At 43.0% G+C, this 20,793-nt stretch overlaps 1 protein-coding gene and 1 long non-coding RNA gene across 3 annotated transcripts in view; one reads left to right on the forward strand and one right to left on the reverse strand.

Annotated features, from left to right (window-relative positions):
- Positions 1–20,793, reverse strand: part of nrsn1l (neurensin 1-like) — a 110,450-nt gene that overhangs the window by 36,826 nt on the left and 52,831 nt on the right. The gene's annotated exons all lie outside the window — the stretch shown is intronic.
- Positions 16,844–18,171, forward strand: LOC124855028. The gene is made up of 3 exons (XR_007034966.1): positions 16,844–16,869; positions 17,467–17,587; positions 18,091–18,171. It is a non-coding gene; the product is annotated as an uncharacterized LOC124855028 (long non-coding RNA).

Below are 20,793 nucleotides of genomic sequence, written 5' to 3' on the forward strand. Positions count from 1 at the left end.
AACGTTCAACCTCAACATGTTTTTCATGGTTTTGCTACAGTCTGAATGACGTGTTTGCTGGAAACGGTGTGCAACAAGCTTCAAGGTAAGTTTCTCTCTGGTTTGGTGGGTTGGTCAGAGGCGTTTCCCAATCAGCATCGACATGCATACAAACTCTGCTGAATTAAAGAGGCAAGGGACACTATGGAGTGTGAAGTTCTCCATAAATGCAGCTGGTGTTTGCATTAATTGAAGATGTTAGAAAACATGTTTGTCGCAAGTATTTGTATAATATAGTAATGTGGATAATAGTCATTTAAACATTTAAACTGAAACATCAAGAGTATTTATTTATTTATTTCTTCCACAATAAAGCCAGGAATGGCCTTGTCAGCCGCCACAGTTGCGTATGAGCAATTAAATTACATTTAAATAGAAGTTTTGCTGAGCTGAACACAGCCCTGGTCAATATGTTGTTTATGGATTAACGCGCTGCCCCCAGGTGGCCAAAAAAATCCATTAATTCAAGTCTAAGTTCGGCAAAGTCACATTTTACTATGTCTGACCATGAAAAGGAAACTCTGCAATTTCGGTCAGCTAACACACACATTTACCAAAAATCTGCGGGTCTGATTGTGTGTACATGCACAGGTCAGAGGCTGTGAAACTGTGTTGCCTTCATGTGCTGTATTGTGGATGAATGCTGTTTACAGTCCAAGTTAAAAGCCGAGGGCAGCAGTGTCTTACTGACACAATTGTTCTCGTTCATGTTATCAGACAGTGTGTTTTCCCACAGGGCTGCTGCACACGCATGTGAGGAACACTGTACCTGGCGTTTATGTTGAGCAGCCTTCATCTCTGTCTGCATAGTTCAAACCGCTTTCATCATCGGTTTCACAGTGGTAAAAGGCAAGATAAAGAAAGCACAATGAGAATGAGAGGGAGAGAGAGAGACAGTGTGAGAAAAGAGAGAGAACATCCTGTGAGTGAGAGTTTACCCAAGAAGAACTCTGTCTGCTTTCAGCTGAAGCGTCTGCAGGAGACATTATGTCATGTGTTACGCCTGTAAAGGCGATAAACTGTTGTAGTCAATATTACCGCGTGCATCTCGCTCTCCTTTTCCCTCTCTCTCTCTCAATGTGAGCGAGGAACCTGAGGACTTGTGGATGCAGTTGCAGGCTCTTGCGCTGACACAATACATATTCACATGGACTTCCTCGGCGGCAGCCCCCGATCGCTGCTGGCAAGGTTAGCTCTGTTTATGAAACCATCAATTACACATATTTAATTTAGTAAGAGAAAAGAAGCTGCCACACTGACAGAATCCAGACCGAGTGTCCCCCTGAGCACTGGGATAAATAGAGCAAGGGAAAAGGAGGAGGAGGAGAGACAGAGGAAAAGAGTGAGAGAGAGGCAGACTTCATTAATTCTGTCGTCCATCTAATTGGAGCCTTGTTGGACCCTGCAGCTAAAGTGAAGGCCGAAACGAGTTCTAATAAAAAAAATACGCGAGGGGAAAAAGTTGGAGCCACACATATCTAGGGAACAACCTTGGGCAAAATCAAGACTTCGTGTACAATACAGACCCTTGGGATGTCCCCAACTCCCCTCGGTTTGACGCTGATTAAAATTGGACGGTTATCTTTCTAAATAATGAGACTAGAGGAGCACCTGAACTTTGTAATCTGACAAACTGATGTAGTGAAGCAGAAAATGTCAGAAAATTTACCATCTCGTAACAATTTGCATTAAAGGTCTACGAGCAGAAAATAAATGTTGGAAATTTCTTGTCCTCAGATACTTGTTACAGATAATTCCCCCGTGCTGCAGTGTCCTTAAACAAGGGGCAGCATAAGGTTCTGCATCAGACACTGTGGCCTTTGTGTAAAGAGAGGAAGGAAAAGAACAGGGGTCATCTATAGTCTTTTTATGAGAATAAGCAAAAGATACATTTAAAGATAAATCTGTAAATTATTTGTAATTTTAAAAACATTCATGATTTCATGAGATACATGCATTTCTGGGCAATTGCATTTCCCTGGGTTTGGACCAGAACCCCACCCTTAAGTCCTAGTCATAACAAATGTGCCACCTTAGGCGACTCTGGTTACAATGGCATCAGGGCATCAAGTCTTTGTCTCTCATTATGGCCGTGATCAAAACCAACAGCCAGACCACAGAAACTGAGCGGAACAAGGAAAAACAAGCACGGTCAAATAAACAGGAGAACTGTGTGAAGGAGAGGACGTTAAAGTGCAATAGAGAAGGGCTGAGAACAGTAAAGAGCTGTAACGTACTTGACAGTAAAGCAGAGGAGGTTAGAGCTGAGTAAAGAGGAGTCAAGCAAAGAAGAATGGAGTTGATTCTAGTACAGTGAACTCTATGAGAGTAGAGTAAGGGCCTGGTCACACATATGAGAATGTATCAGTGACGAACCTTCACCTCACGCTCACTTCCAATCTATGAGAGCAAGGAGGAGATTGAAACAGTGGCCTTCTTCTTCTAGTAGAGTCGAGAAGAGTAGAGAAGAGTTGAGCATAGTCGAGTAATGTAGAGTCGATTAAAGTAGAGTAGAGCAGAGCAGAGCAGAGCAGAGCAGATTCGAGTAGAGTTGAGTCAAGTCAAGTTTAGTCAAGTAAAGTAGAGTAGAGCAGAGCGTAGTCAAGTAGAGAAGCATAGAGTTCAGTAGAGTAGAGCCGAGTAGAGACCAGTAGAGTTAAGTCAGGCCGAGTAGAGTACAGCAGAGTAGAGTAGAGTAGAGTAGAGTAGACTAAAGTAGAGCAGAGTACAGTAGAGTAGAGTAGAGCACAGTAGAGTAGAGCAGAGTACAGTAGAGCAGAGTACAGTGGAGCAGAGTACAGTAGAGCAGAGTACAGTAGAGTAGAGCACAGAGAGCAGAGTACAGTAGAGTAGGGCAGGTACAGTAGAGCAGAAGTGAGTAGAGCAGAGTACAGTAGAGCAGAGTACAGTAGAGTAGAGCAGTGTGAGGAGAGCAGAGTACAGTAGAGCAGAGCAGAGTACAGTAGAGTAGAGCAGAGTACAGTAGAGCAGAGTACAGTAGAGTAGAGCAGAGTACAGTAGAGTAGAGCAGAGTACAGTAGAGCAGACTTGTGGGAGTACAGTGCAGAGCAGTAAATTACAGTCCCAGGAGCAGCTTGTGTTTTGGTACAGCTCTCTGTAAACAGGCAGCTGAACACACTGTGCCTCGTACAGGATGTTCAGTTCATTTGTCTGTGTGAGGCGACGGCAGGGTGGAGTGAGGTCTGTCTTCTGCCTACTGTCAGCATGTTACCGCCACGCTGGGAACCGTGGTCCACGGCAAACCACCAAATCTGAGCTCCCATAGTGAAATGATTAGTCCAATCTAATTAATTGCTACGCGTCGCCTCATCTCCATCTCTCAACACACACACATGTACACACACGCACACACGTATACACGCGCACACGCACACGCACACACACACACACACACAGTGTTCTCTTCTGTACGCCTCATTCCCAGGGAAAAGACACACTGTTCAGTGGCATTCCTTCAGCAATCCAATTAGGTTTGATTTCAGTTCAATTACTGGACTGTTGGAGTGGAGATCCGTTGAATGAACTTTACTTGGGAATTCCATTACTACTGAAAAAAGTCATTCAAGTCCATAATTTGGATGGGAATAGTGTAGTGGAGGAGAGAATGGCCGACATTAACCCTCAATATTTCCCTTGGAATGAAATGGAGTAACCGTCCCCAGTCTGCTGTCGGCCGCGCTTCTTGTCAAACAGGGAAATCATTAAGGCTCTGCCTCAACAGAAAACTGCAGAGCCACACACAGGAAGACATCTGCTACGTTTGAGACCACAAACAGCAAACTGTCAACAACTATCTAACCCCACAACCTCCCTCTGTGTGTGTACGTGTGTGTGTGTGTGTACGTGTGTACATGTGTGTACATGTGTGTGTGTGTACAGACCTGCACACGCTTGGGCAGCACTGTGACTGCAAGAACAACAGATAAGCATTAACACATCTCAGTGGCAGCGTGAGCGACCATAAATTACAACCTCCTGACAATAAGAGGCCACTATCACAGCAACCCCTCTGCAAAAAATGTTGGCTCTCGAAACGCAGTTTTTTCCCCACATATTGAGTACAAATATAACTTTTTTGTGAGTAAAAAGTATAAGAAATTGTTAAATGACAGAGTGTCTTAATAGAGCTTTACAATTTGGCACCAATTATTGAGAAACAAAGAAAAAAAGGATAAAACAGTTTCTTGTGTTACTAATCCTAACCCCAATTTATGTATTTATTAGTGGAAACTTTATCTTAATATGTGTTTAATTGTGTCTCATCTGTAGATTAATTTCATTATTTGCTGTCTTTTTTAACATCTTATTTGTTTAAATTCTCTTCACGTCCCAATAGCCATCAATAAATAAAGTCGTCTGAAAGAAAAAGAAAAAGAAGCGGTGTCTGTTGCCTTGCAGGACTGGAATAAACATGACCAATCATGTCATTCGGACTGAATAAAATGATTGGCTGGCTTGCCTGTCTGTCACCAGCCTGTCTGTCTGCCTACACGCACCCTGCCCGTGCTCTCACTGCAAATTAAGCGCAATCTTCAGCTGGAGATACAAACACAGCTGGAGCAGAGACAATAGTACGAAGTTAGCAAGCGAGAGAAGTCGTCTTCTAGCAGTTCACGTTCATGTGTTTTGCGGATGAGGCTTTGACCAGAGGCCCAATGGGAAGGGGTGTATCGGGTGCATATTTTCAAAGTGTAGCCTGCTCTTGCTAGCTTTTCCAGGATTACCAACCCTAGCTTTAATGGACTGATAATATTTCATATACAATCAATGGCTGCAAAACTACATAGAAACTAAAACACGTTAAGGTTAAGCAAAACAACATGTTACAAAAATAACACAACTCCCCCATGAGTGAAGAACATGTTGCATTTCCAATTAAATTTCTAATTTGTGTCAGTCCTCTTGAAATGAGGCACGATCTGTTATCATCTCATCGTCTCATTTTTCTTGAGGGAAATAGAGAACAAACAGTCAGCCATTTTTTGCAGTGTACGTGCTATAGGGTAATATGCAGTGGAGCAGAACAGAAAGCTCCCGGACAGGGGAGCGCACACTTTCTGTCACAGATAAGAGCTGATGTAGATCTGAGACAATGGGCTGTTTATGGAACCATATCTTTATCCAGGAGAGCAACAATGACTTCACTAACTTTTTTAATATCATGGTTTGAAAAAAAAAAATAGCAAAAAGGGGGAATTTATTTGGAGTCGCTTTTTTTTTTCTCTCTCAGGATGTGACTCGTTCTTCCTTTTTCATCGCATACACAAACGTTCGCACACACAAACCACCCATTGAGAGCCCTTATATTTGAGTTTATCCATTATCCATATCCATCAGCATCAATCACTCACCCCGTAACTGCTCCCCGTCCACAGTCACACACACACTTACACGCACGCGCACACACACACACACAAATGCAGAAACTCAGATACACTCCACTGCCGGCAAATAGACTATCAGTGTGGTTTTTACAGCCGTGTCTGAGGCACTGACACCTCCACGCACGGTCTATTGATTTTGTTGTCTTATCCTAATGAGCCTTGCGTCATCCATCACTGCTCTGCTGTTAGCACTCAGGCAGCCTGGATGGAGGGGAGGACTGAACCGAGGAGGGACGGGGGACTCTCACCTTGCCACCGGGCGTATATCAATGAGAGTTTCCTGGAGCCTATTTTTTGAGGTGCATCTACAGTAATAAAAACGGGGGCCGCACATCTGTTTGAGATATGTGATGTGAGGGGCGCAGAATGGGATAAGTGCACGCTGACGTGATTTCTGTCCCCTTAGCTGATGACTTCTGACCCCGCAGGCTCTTGCCTTTAACACTTGCTACCTTTGTGTCGGGGGAAGTGCTTTCGGGCTGTGTGCGAGTGTGTGTGTGTGCAGGTATGAGTGTGTGTGTGTTCTGCAATCTCAAGTGCAGGTGTTGACTACGGTGATGATGGGGATGTTGGAAGGCAGCTAGCACCCATTACTCACTTACACCTTTTGGAGCACAGACTGGAGATGAAACACTTCCCTGTCCTGTAGCTCCACCGCTCCATCCATCTGTTCATCCACTCAGCCGTTATGGAGTTTGTCCCAGCTGCTTTCAGTCCTTTCTACGGCTCCAAATGGTGTTTTGATGTTGCTCCTCCACTCTGTGTTGATGCTTTTAGAAACAGTCCGTCTCTATCAACATTCCTGTTATGAAAGGACTTTTTAGTGATGCCAGTGTTTGAATAAAATACCTCGGCACTGGTCAATTTTGATTATGGTTTGTGTGGTGTAGCCGTATTCTCTTATTGATTTTCAAGCCCACAACAAATCTAATAAATTCAAAGAGGCGATCAAATCTTTATACAGCCCATACAGACTTTATTATATATAGGCTTTGTCTGACTTTCTATGTCCGACATCTTCTATTCTGTCTTGTATTTTATGTCCTATGGTCGTAGCCGTAGAGTGGTTCACTACATCATTCTTCCTCCTCCAGCAGGGCATGGATGGGGGGTACACCATGGACAGGTTGCCTGCGCATCATAGGGCCAAGGTAAGCCGGAAAATCGGGAAATCAGGAGAATCCCTGGAACATTCAGTCAAAGGTATCGTTTGGGTCGAACATGCAGGAGACAAGACATAACAGATAAGTTCTGCTGCGTAAATCACGTAATTTTGTTTGCATCAACAAACCTGTCGGCCCTTACCGCCAAAAGCAGTCAAATCACATTGTCTTTCTATGTTGACATTTTCTTCGGCGTCTTCTATGTGTATGACACCCCTTCCTTCAGTTGGACATAAAATTCAGTTTTATGTCCATCCTGTGTTAAAAATGTCATCAACACGCCCACTCACTCACAATATCCTGCTGTATTCTCACTTGGACATTATCTGTTATCGTTGATCAAGTTTTTACTCGAGGAAACTCTGGACATTGTCTGAAGGAACTCACCCCCGACATGTGCGTTCTTAAATACAGCCCCTCTGGATAATTTCATTGCACGTCTGAAATCAAATATACAGAGGAAAACAATTAACTCATTCACACCTACAGCTATTCTCCAATGAACCCAACCCCTATCTGCATGTCTTTGGACTGTACCTGGAGAAAAACCCACACAGACACGGGGAGAACATGCAAACTCCACACAGAAAGACCCAGCCGAGTAGAAAAAAGCAAAACAACACCCATGTGCCCGTTGTGTCAGCAGCTGTCCACGTGCACGACTGCAAGAAAGTAAAACCGAGGCCTTAAAGTCCCCGCATTGCAACAGCTTACCTGTGGTTTTGTACATATGTCGTCCCTGCTCCCAGCCATGACAGAAATACTGTATCTAAACACTGTATCTACTGTGGGGTCCATAAGTGTGAGACCACTTTCCCCTCCACTGTCTATGTTTTTCTTCCATCCTCCAGCTAAAGTCACCAAACAGAGGAGTGAGTCTGTTTTTTCAATCTTGAACTGGAAGTCTTAGATTGCATGTCCCCATCATTACACAGTCTATCACTCCAGGGAGCAAATGTTCTCCAAAAAAGAACTCATCCTTGATGAGAGAATAATTGTGTGGGATGATAAAAATAATATATAAAGACAGAAAATACCCTTCGTCTTCAGGGGGCACTTTGGTGAAAATTATACGTCTAATCTTATTAAACTCTGAGTGTTGCTACTATTTACTGGTGTTAAAGAGGATAAGCTACTTATGGACTGGTGGGGAATGAAGTGAAACTGTGTCGTGAGAGTATCTCTCAATGTCACTCAACATATAAGTAGAGCGTTCGCCTCCCATGCCATGCACGCACATCACACACCAGCACAAGCCAAATACTATAGTTGACTGTGTGTATAAAAAGATTTCACACATGCTGCGCCGTCATGTGACTTTTTGCTCGCCACAAAAACAGTTTGTGACTCTCCCGTAACATTAGCAGGCAGGGTGTCATGCACCCCCAGGCTACCACACAAATAAATGCCAACACACACTTTCAAGGAACACAAACGCAGGCAAGCACAAACACTCACGCACAGATACACACTAACGCACACACAGCCACCAAAGAACCCAGCAGGCTGAGGGAGCCATGCCCTGACCTCTGGTTCCCAGTCAAAGGGGTGCTGTTCAGCAGCACACAAGAGAACCACTGATCTCCTGTGTTCCTCTTGTAAATTTTGCTCTTTCTCCTCGGGGCTCAGAAGAGGCCTGTGTTGTTTTGTGAAAAGGAAGAGGAGGATAAGGGAGGAGTGGTGAGGCAAGAGAACAGAGGAGTGAAGCCACAGCCTGTGTGTGACTGCTAAATCACTGTGTCTGCATGAAGGCTGGGATTGTGTGTGTGTCTCTTTGTGCATGCGTGTGTATGTGTGTGACCCTCTACAGTATGTGCGTATAAAAAGAGCAGAGAACAAGGGACCTTTAGTCTGGGATGAAAACATAGACCCATGTAACAGGCCAAATAAGATTAACTGGTCTAATGGACACACTTATTTTCATTATTCTGCATCGTTGCTGCAGCCCGGAGAGAACAGGCTCGTTTCTACCAGTGTCCCCGCGGCAAAGACGCCCTGATAAAGGAGTCCTCTCTCCGTCCACTTCTCGTTTCCAAGAATTCACTCATTCATCCTCCCATTTTGCCATATTAAAATGTTATCACAACAGGATCTGCCATCTGTCTTGATCATTTATTCAAAGTGCGCACAAAAGCCACTTATTTTATTTGTGAGGGCGCTGTTTGCTGCGATGTGTCCGTGAAACTTAATAAAAAATCCTTTCCTTATGACAGATGGGAACGTAGATTCGCGCGACGCAGCTTAATGAGCATAAATAAATCAGTGATATTGAGGGAGGAGCCACTTACGTACCCCTCCTCCCCCGCTTTAATCTTGCCTTTCTCATTAACACAGGCGTAAATATGTAAATGAGATGAGACAGCATGGAAATATACAAGCCTATTACGCAATTAACATGACTGCTTGATTAAGTAATACACAGAGACTTTATAATATCTTCAAGCACGCGTGTATATATCCTCTCACATTAAAACTCATTTATTGTGTGAGTAATTGTCTTCACCGCAACCTCCACCACTTCCACGCTGTATTTTTTTTCTGATTCAACAATGTTTCTTGGGTTTATACGCTCAGTGATCCACGGTTTAACCTTGAACCGCACACAAAGCCCAGAATCCAGATGTCACACATCCGACAGCCAGATGAGCAGGGTGATGCAAACTCATCGAGATCAACAACATAACCCGATAATGTTACATCTAATCCCATTCTCCTCCTCATTACCTGAGAGCCCGATAACGTCTAAATCTGCGCAATAATTGCCGATGCAGATGATGATCAAGCGGAATGCAAAGAGAATGACAGTGAAGGGTATCGCCAGTTTGACATGATTACAGCACCGGCCTCCAGGGACCCATATCTTGATTTAGATTAAACCATGCTCATCAAATGGAAAGCACCCATCTTTAACACCGTCGTAAATCAGCTGCTGCGTAAAAATCTGAGCTTCTACCAAGTCCATGAACATAGTCCATGAGGGGGGTGATTAAATGAAGGAAGACAGAATGAGAGAAAAATCGAAATCCAGTGTCGATCAGAGACTAAACGTGGAATGACACCCAGCAAATATTTTGATACTGAAAACAACTTGATATGCCTGTACTGGAAAGATGTACCCGAAATGGTGCTTCTGTGAAAATGTGCAAATTTAGCACCACGACAACATGCATCATTTTTTGGAAATCTATTTGGAAATATGGTATTCTTAATGGTTAAAAATAAACTTTCAAACAGTTGGTTCACCTAAGTTACCAAAAAAAACATGTTCCTCCTCTCTAAGATTATAGATATGGATAAAGATGTGTTCACATGAGAACGAAAATCCTCATATATTATTCTTCTGAATTACTTCTCAGACTTGAAAGAAAATTCTGTTTTTAACAAAGTTATATTTACCAGGACACAGTGGATGTCAGCAAACTGCCAGTAGCAGTGCATTAGAATTGCATGTTCTCAGGAGAATCAAGTGGAGAAGGACACTAGTGCACACACTGAGTGACGCTTACCTTCAATGAGATATCCAATTCACCTACCAGGTTTTTCTTTTCTTAGGCCAACCACTGTTTCTGCAAAAGACCTGTGATAGTCAATAACAACCAATTTGTGTCATTATGCTCACACAGGCAGAAGACTAACATGTCACTAAGTTATTTCAGTAAAAAATTTTAACCAATAAATACAAGACTCCGTACACTTACTTATTAGTTCTTTTCATCAGTCATTAACATCAAGACCACTAAACCTAACTGCCAGTTAGTGTAACTGTGACCCAAACACATGGCTGCCCCTTGTTAGAAACTCGTGAATTGATTTTGAGTTAATCGTATTGAAATTAATCAAATTTGGAGATTTCCTGATCCAGATTTCCAAAGATAAATTCTGCCCCCCACCCCAATATAACAGAGATGACTGGAATATTGTTTGAGCAGCACTAAAAAACACACATCAACAACTTTATCTTTTCAGAAACAGTTTTTTGGGGGGGGAATGAAGTGACCCTTTAACATCAATCCCATTAGTTCCTCTAAGCTGAACATGTTGCACCGACTGGGGCTCCAGCTGAACTTTCTATGTCAAACGCACCTATAGCAAGAGGCTGCTGTTTGCCACCACCGGCTCACACACATCGATCAAACGCGGTGATTCGACACGACGAGGAAACACCGAAGGAGACCCGACACTGACGGAGAACGTTGACAGAAAACGCTACAGACAGCACAGCTTTCCTTGAGGGAAGCCTGCGCAGGGGACAACTTCAACTTGGACGGACAGAGAGATGGATGATGATCACATGAGAATGTTCTTTCACACACACAACACATTAGCAGCGTGTCCACAGAGAAGCGAGTGTGGCCGGCACGACAAATCCTCGCTGACTGATCAGAAAACAATGCTGGGTACTGTTTGAGGAAAAAAAAATAAAAGAACAAACTGGAGAAAACGGAGAGATTGGACAGTACGTTCTGTATCTCTGAATCGATGCTAACTGGCCTGGAATCAGCCCCTAACACAGTGAAGTGCATGTACTGGTGGCATGAGACCACCTACACACCCCCAGTCAACAGCACGGCTGCGGCAGCATTGAGACAGACAGTTGTGTTTCCACCCCCGTCAACATCGTGCTTTCTCAATCCCCCTCGTCTCTCTATCTTGCACTCTGTTGCTCTCTCAAGGAAAAAAAACATGTTTCAGAAGGTGTCAGGCAATCAATATAGTGATGAGGGCTGTTGTTTTGAGGCGTGATATACTACACGCACACCAACACAAGAGTAATGACTACTATCCATGGGCACTGTAACAGTCATGAATTATACTTTATTGGCTGCACTTCGTCAGATATATGACTCTCCTGCCTCCTCGTACGTATTCTGCGGCTGACAAGATTTGATACATGCATGAGCACACACACACACACATACACCCATACAGACTCATGTAGAAAGAAAAGAACACTGATCACAGAACATTCTATAAAATCCCCAACCATGACCCGAGGCTCTACACCGAGTTCAGAGGAAAAAAAATACAGATGAAAGCTTTTGAAAATAACAGAACAAGACATTTTCAAATCAATACTTGTTTCTCTTTTTTCCATCTTGAACAGTGCTTGATGACCCACGCCATTAGAGCAGACTGGGAGGCGCGTCGGCGACGTGCTCGATATACGCCAAGCGGCATGAACAATGCCGGGGCTGATTGTAAGAGCCCCATACGCTCCTGGGGGGGTTAATAAAGGGGATTGTTCTGTGTTTTTTCTCTTCACTCATTTATGTTCAGCTAGGTGGAGGTCAGATGTACTGTCCCTGAAGCCATACAGTAGGGTGTGGGTTTTCAGCTGGATGAAACTCAGTGGCCTTGACCAGAGAACACGCGGAGAGTGGCATGAATACACATTCTCTGCTTCGCTGGCTAAATCAATCTTTAATACACAGTACTGCTGCCTTCTGAGAAATAAAACAAACCACTGACCACATGGCGCATGAACGCACAGTGTGTGTGCCCACATGTGTGTGCCCACATGTGTGTCCATGTACATTTTAACATAACAACACACACACCACTTAAATGTTAAAGTGTTGTTTTTTTTACAGCAGGTTCAGAGGTTGAAACGTACTCCTCAGTTCAACTTACAGCAGCAGCATAAAACACACACACACACACACACACGTTTGTACATCAGTCTTGGCATAATGCATTCCCTTGCCCCTTACCCTAACCTTAACCCCTAACCTAACCTTAACCTCACCCCAAAATAAATGCCTAACCATAATCCTTACCCTAACCCAAACCTAAACCTAATGCTAACCCTAACCCTAAAACCCAGTTTTAACCCTGAAACAGCCCATTAAAAGTAGGTCCGAAAGTGGGGACACAAACAAACACACACAGGTTTGGCTTAACATTGACTTCTACAACAATCCAAATTTTGCCCCTATTCTTACCCATCACAACTAAATGCCTAACCCCACCTTACTCTGACTCTAATTTAAGCCTAAAATCAATTCTTAATCCTAAAACCGCTCTTTAAAAGTGGCCACAATGTCCAATATATACACACACACACACACACAGAACACACACACACACTCATTGTGGTACACTCAGGCATGAGTGAGCACCTGGCTGCAGAGGCTGTAGATGCTTCCCAGGTCTGATTTGGCCACAAGCTCCTCGATCGCACAAAGCGCCTCAGCGCCGCACAGCCCCGACACTCGGCCGCTCCGAGCAGCCAGTTCATTCATTTCGCCTGCTTGGCTGAGAGAGTTGGTTAATGACATGACAGAGGAGCTCCATGCAAATAGCCAACATCTGTCACAGCGCCAGCTCCACTCCATATATTTATTTGCTGATCCTACTTAATATTTCTGCATATTACTGGCTGTTTGTTGGAGGCGGACAGTGATGCATGTTCCTGCATGACGCCGTACAAAAGAAAGCAATCTCCTGCAACCCTCACATCCACTCCTGCTGCTTCTTCTAAATGCATATTTTGTGCTGGCTTTGCAGCCCGCTGAAGGTCAGCGGAAAGTAAGGCCCCCTTTATTGTGGAAATAGTAGAAACACATTTGGTGGAGTTAATGTGTGCTGCATTTATCACCGACACAATAAGGAAGGCTAGATAATATATCTCATGCAATGTGGAGGGAATACATTACACAGGGCTGTTGTGATGACTGCATCTTGGTGGTATCTGTGGGGGCTATTTATCTTGTATCATGGTGACATTCAGATTCTGAATATCCAAGGTGCCCGCTGACTTAGTTTAAGCTCATTTCAACATGTAAATGCACATGTTTATATATCTACATTAAACTTTAATAACTCCGATGCCTCGCTCTTATCTTTAAAATAGGAGCTGGTCAGATATAAAAATCCCCCTGAGACAACCTATTTGGCATTTAACTGTCAGTCTGCCGCGACTTCTTCTCTTTTCTTCCCCCCTGTATGCGGGGGTGGGGTCAAACGTCGACGTGGCTGGTTTTTTCCTGTCTCTGATCCAGTGTCAGCCTTCAGAAATGATCCCTCACCGACACGGGGCTGTCTCAGGTGCCCCCAGCGCTGACTGACAGGCCTTGGAAGTGGAGAACTGCTTTAGCCCGACGTTCAGTCAGGCTGCCTGCTCGCTGACACATTCAGACAGATAGATCACTGAGGACCAATGACAGCTCGTTATTGCTCGAGATGATAGAAGCTCACCATAGGGATTTGTATCAAAGCAGGAATGTTTGTGTGCGTGCGTGTGTATATGTGTGTGTCTGCTGACTTGCATAGAGGCATTAGATGAGAGGTGACGACACGGGGTATGAGGACTGCCACAGGTTTCCTAACATGAAAAGGGGAAAAGGGGTCCCTGCCATCCAACAAGTTTTTTAAACTCAAAAACATCATGACTCCTTTTCCTTGCCGTATAAGTTCTTGGCAAAACCTAATCTTGTGATTTAGTTACAAGTATCTATCTCTGTTTGCTTGATGTTCATGGCTGCAAACGTTATATTTGCGTAACAGTGGCAACTACTACTGAAATCGAATCACTTGTTCCTTGGCTCCGATCCTAACTGTTCGTCCTCATAATGTGATCAGATCCTGGCAGGACAATCAAATTAAGCATCACGGATGAAAACAGAACCCCAGTGACACGTGTCAACCCAGAAAGAATGAAGCAAATCAGATTTGAAGCTTGTTTGAAGGGGGAAAACTGCAAGATTACATAAATTTAAGATGATCAAAAATGCCCAACCTGCTCCATGTTAGTGGATTGGACATGGATAAAACTTAAAAGTCAAAGTACACGTCAGATACAGTTCTTATCAAACTCATGTATTTGGTGTATGTATGCATTTCGGGAGGACGTGGACACACATTGTCCATCTTTATTAACAGTTTATGATTTACTTCTTTATACACTGCCACCTAGTGGCCAGAAAATCTCTTTCTTCTTGGGCTGTGTCCGAAATCACTATATACTGTAGTGCACTATATAGTGATTTTTCCATTTTGTAGTGATGTCCAACATTTTTTGTTAAGTCTCTTGTACCCTATATAGTGCACTCATTGTTTCCCACAATGCAGCATGAAAAAAAAGTTTACAACTGAGCAATACATACCATCATGCATTGTGCTCAGGGCGGAGAGACGAGAGAAGAGAGGGCAGCATGGAACAGCCCGAACCTGTCGTACAAATGTAAATATGAGCAGAGCAGCGCATCACAGCACAAACTGCAGCAAACTATTTTATTTCTACATTTAAAGATGTTCATTCTACATGTTTTTTTACATTAAAGTATTAATACTAAGTGTAAAATACTGGATTTTTCCACCAGCTGACGTTGTTGTTGTTCGTCATAGTCCTGCAACAATGACGTCATTACAGGGGCAGAGAAAATGCGTAGTAGTGTCCGAAAGCATATTTTTTTCTTTTACTGATGAGCTCACGATATAGTTCTTTTTAGAAGTCACCATATAGTGAAGTAGGGAATAGTGAGTGAGTGGGGGATTTCAGACACAGCCTAGATCTTTACTTCTACTTACTTCTTTGATACAGACAATTTCCAGATGACCAGAAGCATGCCTTTATATAAATGGGCAAGTCCGCAATAACAACATGTCAGTGCTGGGTTTCAGGTTTCTTTTCAAGTCGCCAAAAATCTGTTATTGCATGTTTAAAACAATAGTTCAACCTTCAGGTCATTGCTGAGAATCAGATCCTGTTCAGACCTGGGTTAGGATTAACATCCATCTTGGCTGATCCGATCACAATTGGACAGCTCTACGTTACAGGGGTGTAGACGTATTGAGGAGTCATTTAAGATCCCGTCACTCAAAGCACATTTGGATATTATGGAGTATTATTATTGTTAGTGTTTCCAATATATTGACTTGTTTGTGGCCACTGACATAATATCAACACAGACCGACACATATTGATGTTTTATTTTTTTATACTATTTCAAATGAGATAAATCTAATTTCATAGTAGAGCTGCACACAGCCCATTGATTTGCTCAGCCCCTCTCTCGCTCTCGCTCTCTGTCTCTCTCTCTCTCTCTCCCTCGCTCTTACACACACACACACACACACACACACACACAATCACAACAGTGGACACATCTGTATAGTCAAACCACTAAAAGCAACACTACTCGGTCTTTGTGAACAGAATTGATGCTTGTGTTTATTTTCGTATTCATTTGGGTAAGAGTGTAACCAGCATAAATTAGTCTAAGTAGGTGGATGAATTAGCCTCACTCTGTCCAAAAGTAACAAAATCTGCCTGCCAATAAACACCATGATTTTAATGCTAACCATATTAAGCAGTATTTGCCATCTAATTCCGTGTGGCTATATGCTAAGCTAGGACAAATGTCTGCAGCCAATAGCTTCAAATTTGTGTGCAGGCAGAAGTGGTGTCAATTTGCTCATCTAGCACGAAAGCAAATAATCACGCTTCCTAAATAGTTGAACTTTGCCTTTAATAACTTTGCCGTCTTGTTTTTACAGGGGTGTTGCAGCTGCATGAAAGTTTTTTCATTGGACCTGTCAGGACGTATTATATCACAAACCCTGTGGTGAACTTCACATCAGTCCTTTTTCATGTCAGTGCAAATGTATTTTCAATTGCCTCAGTATGTTTGTCTGTTTGAGGCGTGTCTGTGTCTTATTTAACATGTTGTTCACATCTTCCATTCTCCTTCGTGCAATTTGATGACAATGCCTTAATGTAGGCTTCAGTGTGTGTCTGTGTGTGTGTGTGTGTGTGTGTGTGTGTGTGTGTGTGTGTGTGTGTGTGTAGGAGACACATCGTCATGACCATCACGATGCCATAAAACTGTCAATCCCGGCTACAATCAGCCCTTTTCATGGGAAGGCCACAGCAAAATGAAGCTTTCATGCTCAGACAGTGAGGGCTATTGATCTCAGCTATGTAATCTGAAATGACTTCTGTGTTATTATTTCTCTTCTACTCTGTGACCCAGATACAGCATGAAACAAGTGTGTGTGTGTGTCTTTGGGGATGATGTTCCTCTTTTTAAATCTGACCGCAGTTATGCAACACAGGTTATTCAACATGCTAGGCCAATGGGAGGGTCACACCCTAGTGTGTGTGTGTGTGTGTGCCTGCCTGTGTTGTCTTTGTGTGTCTAGTGGTGTGTGTTCATAAAAAAATATGCTTTTTCCTGTGTCACTATTTTTTTTAAAGTATTATTTTCACTTACCAGCTTAGGATCAAATAGAGATGAACACCAGAGGACGGTGGAGGAGTGGTGAGTCATGTACTATCTGAATCTGTGATACATATATAACCACTGAGAGAGAGAGAGAGAGAGAGAGAGAGAGAGAGAGAGAGAGAGAGAGAGAGAGCCCTGCTGTTGAATTGAGTGAGTGATGTGACAGTAACCAGATCCTCCATGAATTTGCCTCTTTTCACAATAACCTCAGCTGACTCAGTTGTGCTTGAAACTGTATCAGAACCATGCTGCAAGAATTTCACAACCTCATCATATCCAGATTATATCTCATTTTGTATATAACATCTCATCTGGTCTTTACAGTACGTCCATTATAGTTGTCCCAGAGCAGAGTGTCTGGTGGGTACTTCCTGGGGAAATCAAGTGACCCAGAGGAGTGAGTGTGTGTGAGGACATGAGTCTGCCTGGAACTTGTTAGGGAGCACAATAAGCAGAAACAGTCACCGCACACTGAACAGAAAAAGGAAAAAAAAGCATCTAAACTCAGACTGAGGGCCAGCGTGTATTTATATCTCACTTGAATACAAAGGGAAAAAATGGGTAGATAATAAGGGTGCACTGTTTAGGCGTAACTTGCACAGACCCTCTAATTGCTTCTTTGGAGTTCCCCAGCAGGAGGTCTCCACGCCGCCTGTGTACTCATGTGCTGTCTCTGTGGAGGATCGATTGGCTTAGAGGTCCATGGGCACTGGCCCAGTTAGCCAGGATCAACATGAGTGCTCGGGAATATGAGGTGAGTCCAAATGACTGAGCGTCGCCTGGCCAAACACCACAGCTCTAGATATGTAGGAACGCTCTGTGCTTATAAATCAGTCCGTGCATACTGTATCGTACCACTCGTAAAATACTCACAGCTCAAAGAGACACTTCAGCTTTGAAGTATTGAATATTTTACAATATCATATTTACATTTCACCCGGTTTACTGCATACAAACTCCTTTAATGTTCCTATCATCTCATCACTGTACAGTAGTTTTTTTTTATGCTAACTCCCTGACACGATAAGAGCGCGGGGGGGGGGATAAAATGTGAAAACACACGTTTTATTCTTATTCAATGTTCGTAATGTTCAGTCATTGGAGGGTGTATTTAGAATTGACCTTTGCCCAACAGGCCAATCACAGCTTGATTATAGGGGCCGTGATGACGCAATTTTGTTTCATTAATTAATCCGTTTCATATACACACTCAGCCCCCTAGTGCTAAGTGCACAGAAATGCATTTCTATGTTACAGCTAGACAGAGATGCCTCTGCAGCCATGAGAGAAAGGATTTCCACCTGTGTCAGTGTCATCATGGAAAGGAACAAAACAGGGAAGCAACCTCTATTTACAGGAAGTCCAATGAACAGCAATAATGGAGGGGAAATTAAGTTTGCATATCAAACGTCATCTGACAGGGACTGCAGATGAAGACTAGCCTGTGTGGCACATTTACATGTTGGACTCATGGACACATGTAAATTGTTCTGTATTGCTTTAAGATTGGTGCAGATAGTTCAATTATTATCAATATATCTATTCATATATAAATTAACAGCATATTTATGAACGTAAATGAATATGAATTTGAATGAAATGAATTTATTAAACATTAATAACAAGTTTATATTCACAATTAACAATGTCAAACAACTGAATTGAATGAAATAGCCTCTCAGATGGTTAGTTTTTATGCTAACTTCCTGTGACGCAAAGTGCACAGTCCACCACAAAAGTAAAAATTTGTACATAGAGGTAATTTCCAGACCCCAAAATACCGCAGGGGAGGAGTTTCGCCACACATCAGAGTTAACGGAGGTCACAGGACGGAATACGCTTCAGGATGACTTGAATACTAACACAGAGCTATGTGGAAACGAGGCGTACATTTGACCCCCTGATTGTGGCTCGACTCTGATCACAAAGGTCAATAGATTGTATAAAATACAAAGAAACACAGGAACATGGGAAAAACTGTCTTCAGTAATCAGCATTCCAGTGATTTGGCTGTCCCTGCCCAGAGGAGAATTTAATGTAAATCCAATACTATTACTTGATGTAATGCATTATTTCAAAAACAATTGATAGGCTGTTGCAGCTACAAAATGTCAGACAGTTTCTATGACTTAACATTTAGCCTTAGGGCATAATTTGGCCTTATTGTGTTGCTGCTCTTTTGAACCATAACTGCTTGTTAATTGACTGTGAATCATGTTCCTGCTGCCGGTGCTGCTGTGCTCTCTCCATCAGGGTTTGTATGTGTCTCCTTCAAATGTATTTAAAGGGGGAAATTAACACATTCACATACTCTCTTCACAGGACCAGGGAGTTCTGAAGAAAAAAAGTTGTGTAAAATCTTCAGTGGCTCTAGAGGGAGATGTCTCAAGCGATGTCACATGAGACACGAGTCAGTCAATTTGAGTTAGAAAGAAGTGAGTTTATAAGAGCACTGTATCCAAATCCTACTACTGCAAGACAGCAGAATCTCAAGGGGCGTTCACACCAAATGCTCATTGTCGCTGGGTGACGCATTTTCTTTTCATTGCTCCAGTTTAAATAATTGAACTCAAATTCATGTGATGTAATATCGTGAAAACCAATCAGCGTTGAGAATGAAACTCACTGCAGACCAGTCCGGGCACCGACCCGAGCCAGACACTCATCAAACCAGCCTCAGAAGGCTCTAGAAACGTCAGTCAACCAGACGCAATTTCAACATGCTAAGTCCAGGTTGAGTTCCCATCATGACGACCTTTACTGCACAAATATAAACACTAATACCAAACCTGATTGATTCGTCAGCGCCCATCAACAAGTGGCCTTACTGGCATTTAAACCTCTTGTCAGTTATTCACACTTTTTCTATATACAGAGTTTAGCTGAGGCCAGTTGTGAGTCATTAAGGTCACTGGACAGCGACGACACTGTAATTACTGTAAGGTGTGAACTGCTGTCAAACTCGGGGTATAATCCGCCTGCAGCTGATGATTTGCAAACAGCTCCGACCTGAATGGCTGAACAATCCTGGTGGCCAGACTTAACTGGATGTTCCCATGACCTCTTTGACAGAGCAGTGTCCTTAAGTAAGAGGGCTTGAATCTCAAATTCATCAGATCGATGATTAAAATATGTTTAGTGACAACACACGTTTTATTCTTATTCAATGTTCGTAATGTTCAGTCATTGGAGTGTGTGCATTTAGAACTGGCCTTTGCCCAACAGGCCAATCACATCTTGATTATAGGGACCGTGATGATGCCAGCGCCCTATGGGTAACCACATCACCGTCACACCTGTAACCAGAGTAAAGAAATCCCTTGTGGTTGGTGGTGCAATAACAACACTTCATTGTTGAATTGCATCACTCAGATAGCGTGTGTGCGACTCCATTTCTCCATATCCGAGCATGTTTGGCATCACTTGGGAAATGGGACTGTCAAGTGTGCAGAAATCGTGGCTTTAAATATAAATACTGCTGATGTCCCATATTTCAGGTGAACAAATAAAAGTCAGCTTATACAGCGCTGGTCTCAGCTCCGCACTTATCAGATTAGTCAAGTTTAAGTCTCTCAGTTGGGAACTGAGTCCCATCATCCCTTTCAGGTTTGTTTTTGTGCGCAGTTTCAATTGCACCGGGACGAGCCCACCACACATGTGCTTGTGTGTGTTCATGTACGTCTGTAATGCTCATCAGTATTCATCTGCTCGGAATATGCATTTTCAGAATGGGCAGTCGTCTGGCTGTGAAAGTAAGATAACACGAATATTGCACCTTTCTGAAAGAGACTGAAAGGGGGACAAATCTTTAAGCACTTGACCCTCTGCCCCGCTAAAGAAAATAGCTAAGTATGTAATTTAAAAGTGTGAAACGTGATTGCATGTTTTTTTGCCGTAAAACCACTTGCAAAACCATTTTGAGATTTTCCCCATGCCTAGATAAGGAGACTTTGAAGAAGC

Source organism: Hippoglossus stenolepis, chromosome 17, assembly GCF_022539355.2.
Source record: "Hippoglossus stenolepis isolate QCI-W04-F060 chromosome 17, HSTE1.2, whole genome shotgun sequence".
Lineage (NCBI taxonomy): Eukaryota > Metazoa > Chordata > Actinopteri > Pleuronectiformes > Pleuronectidae > Hippoglossus > Hippoglossus stenolepis.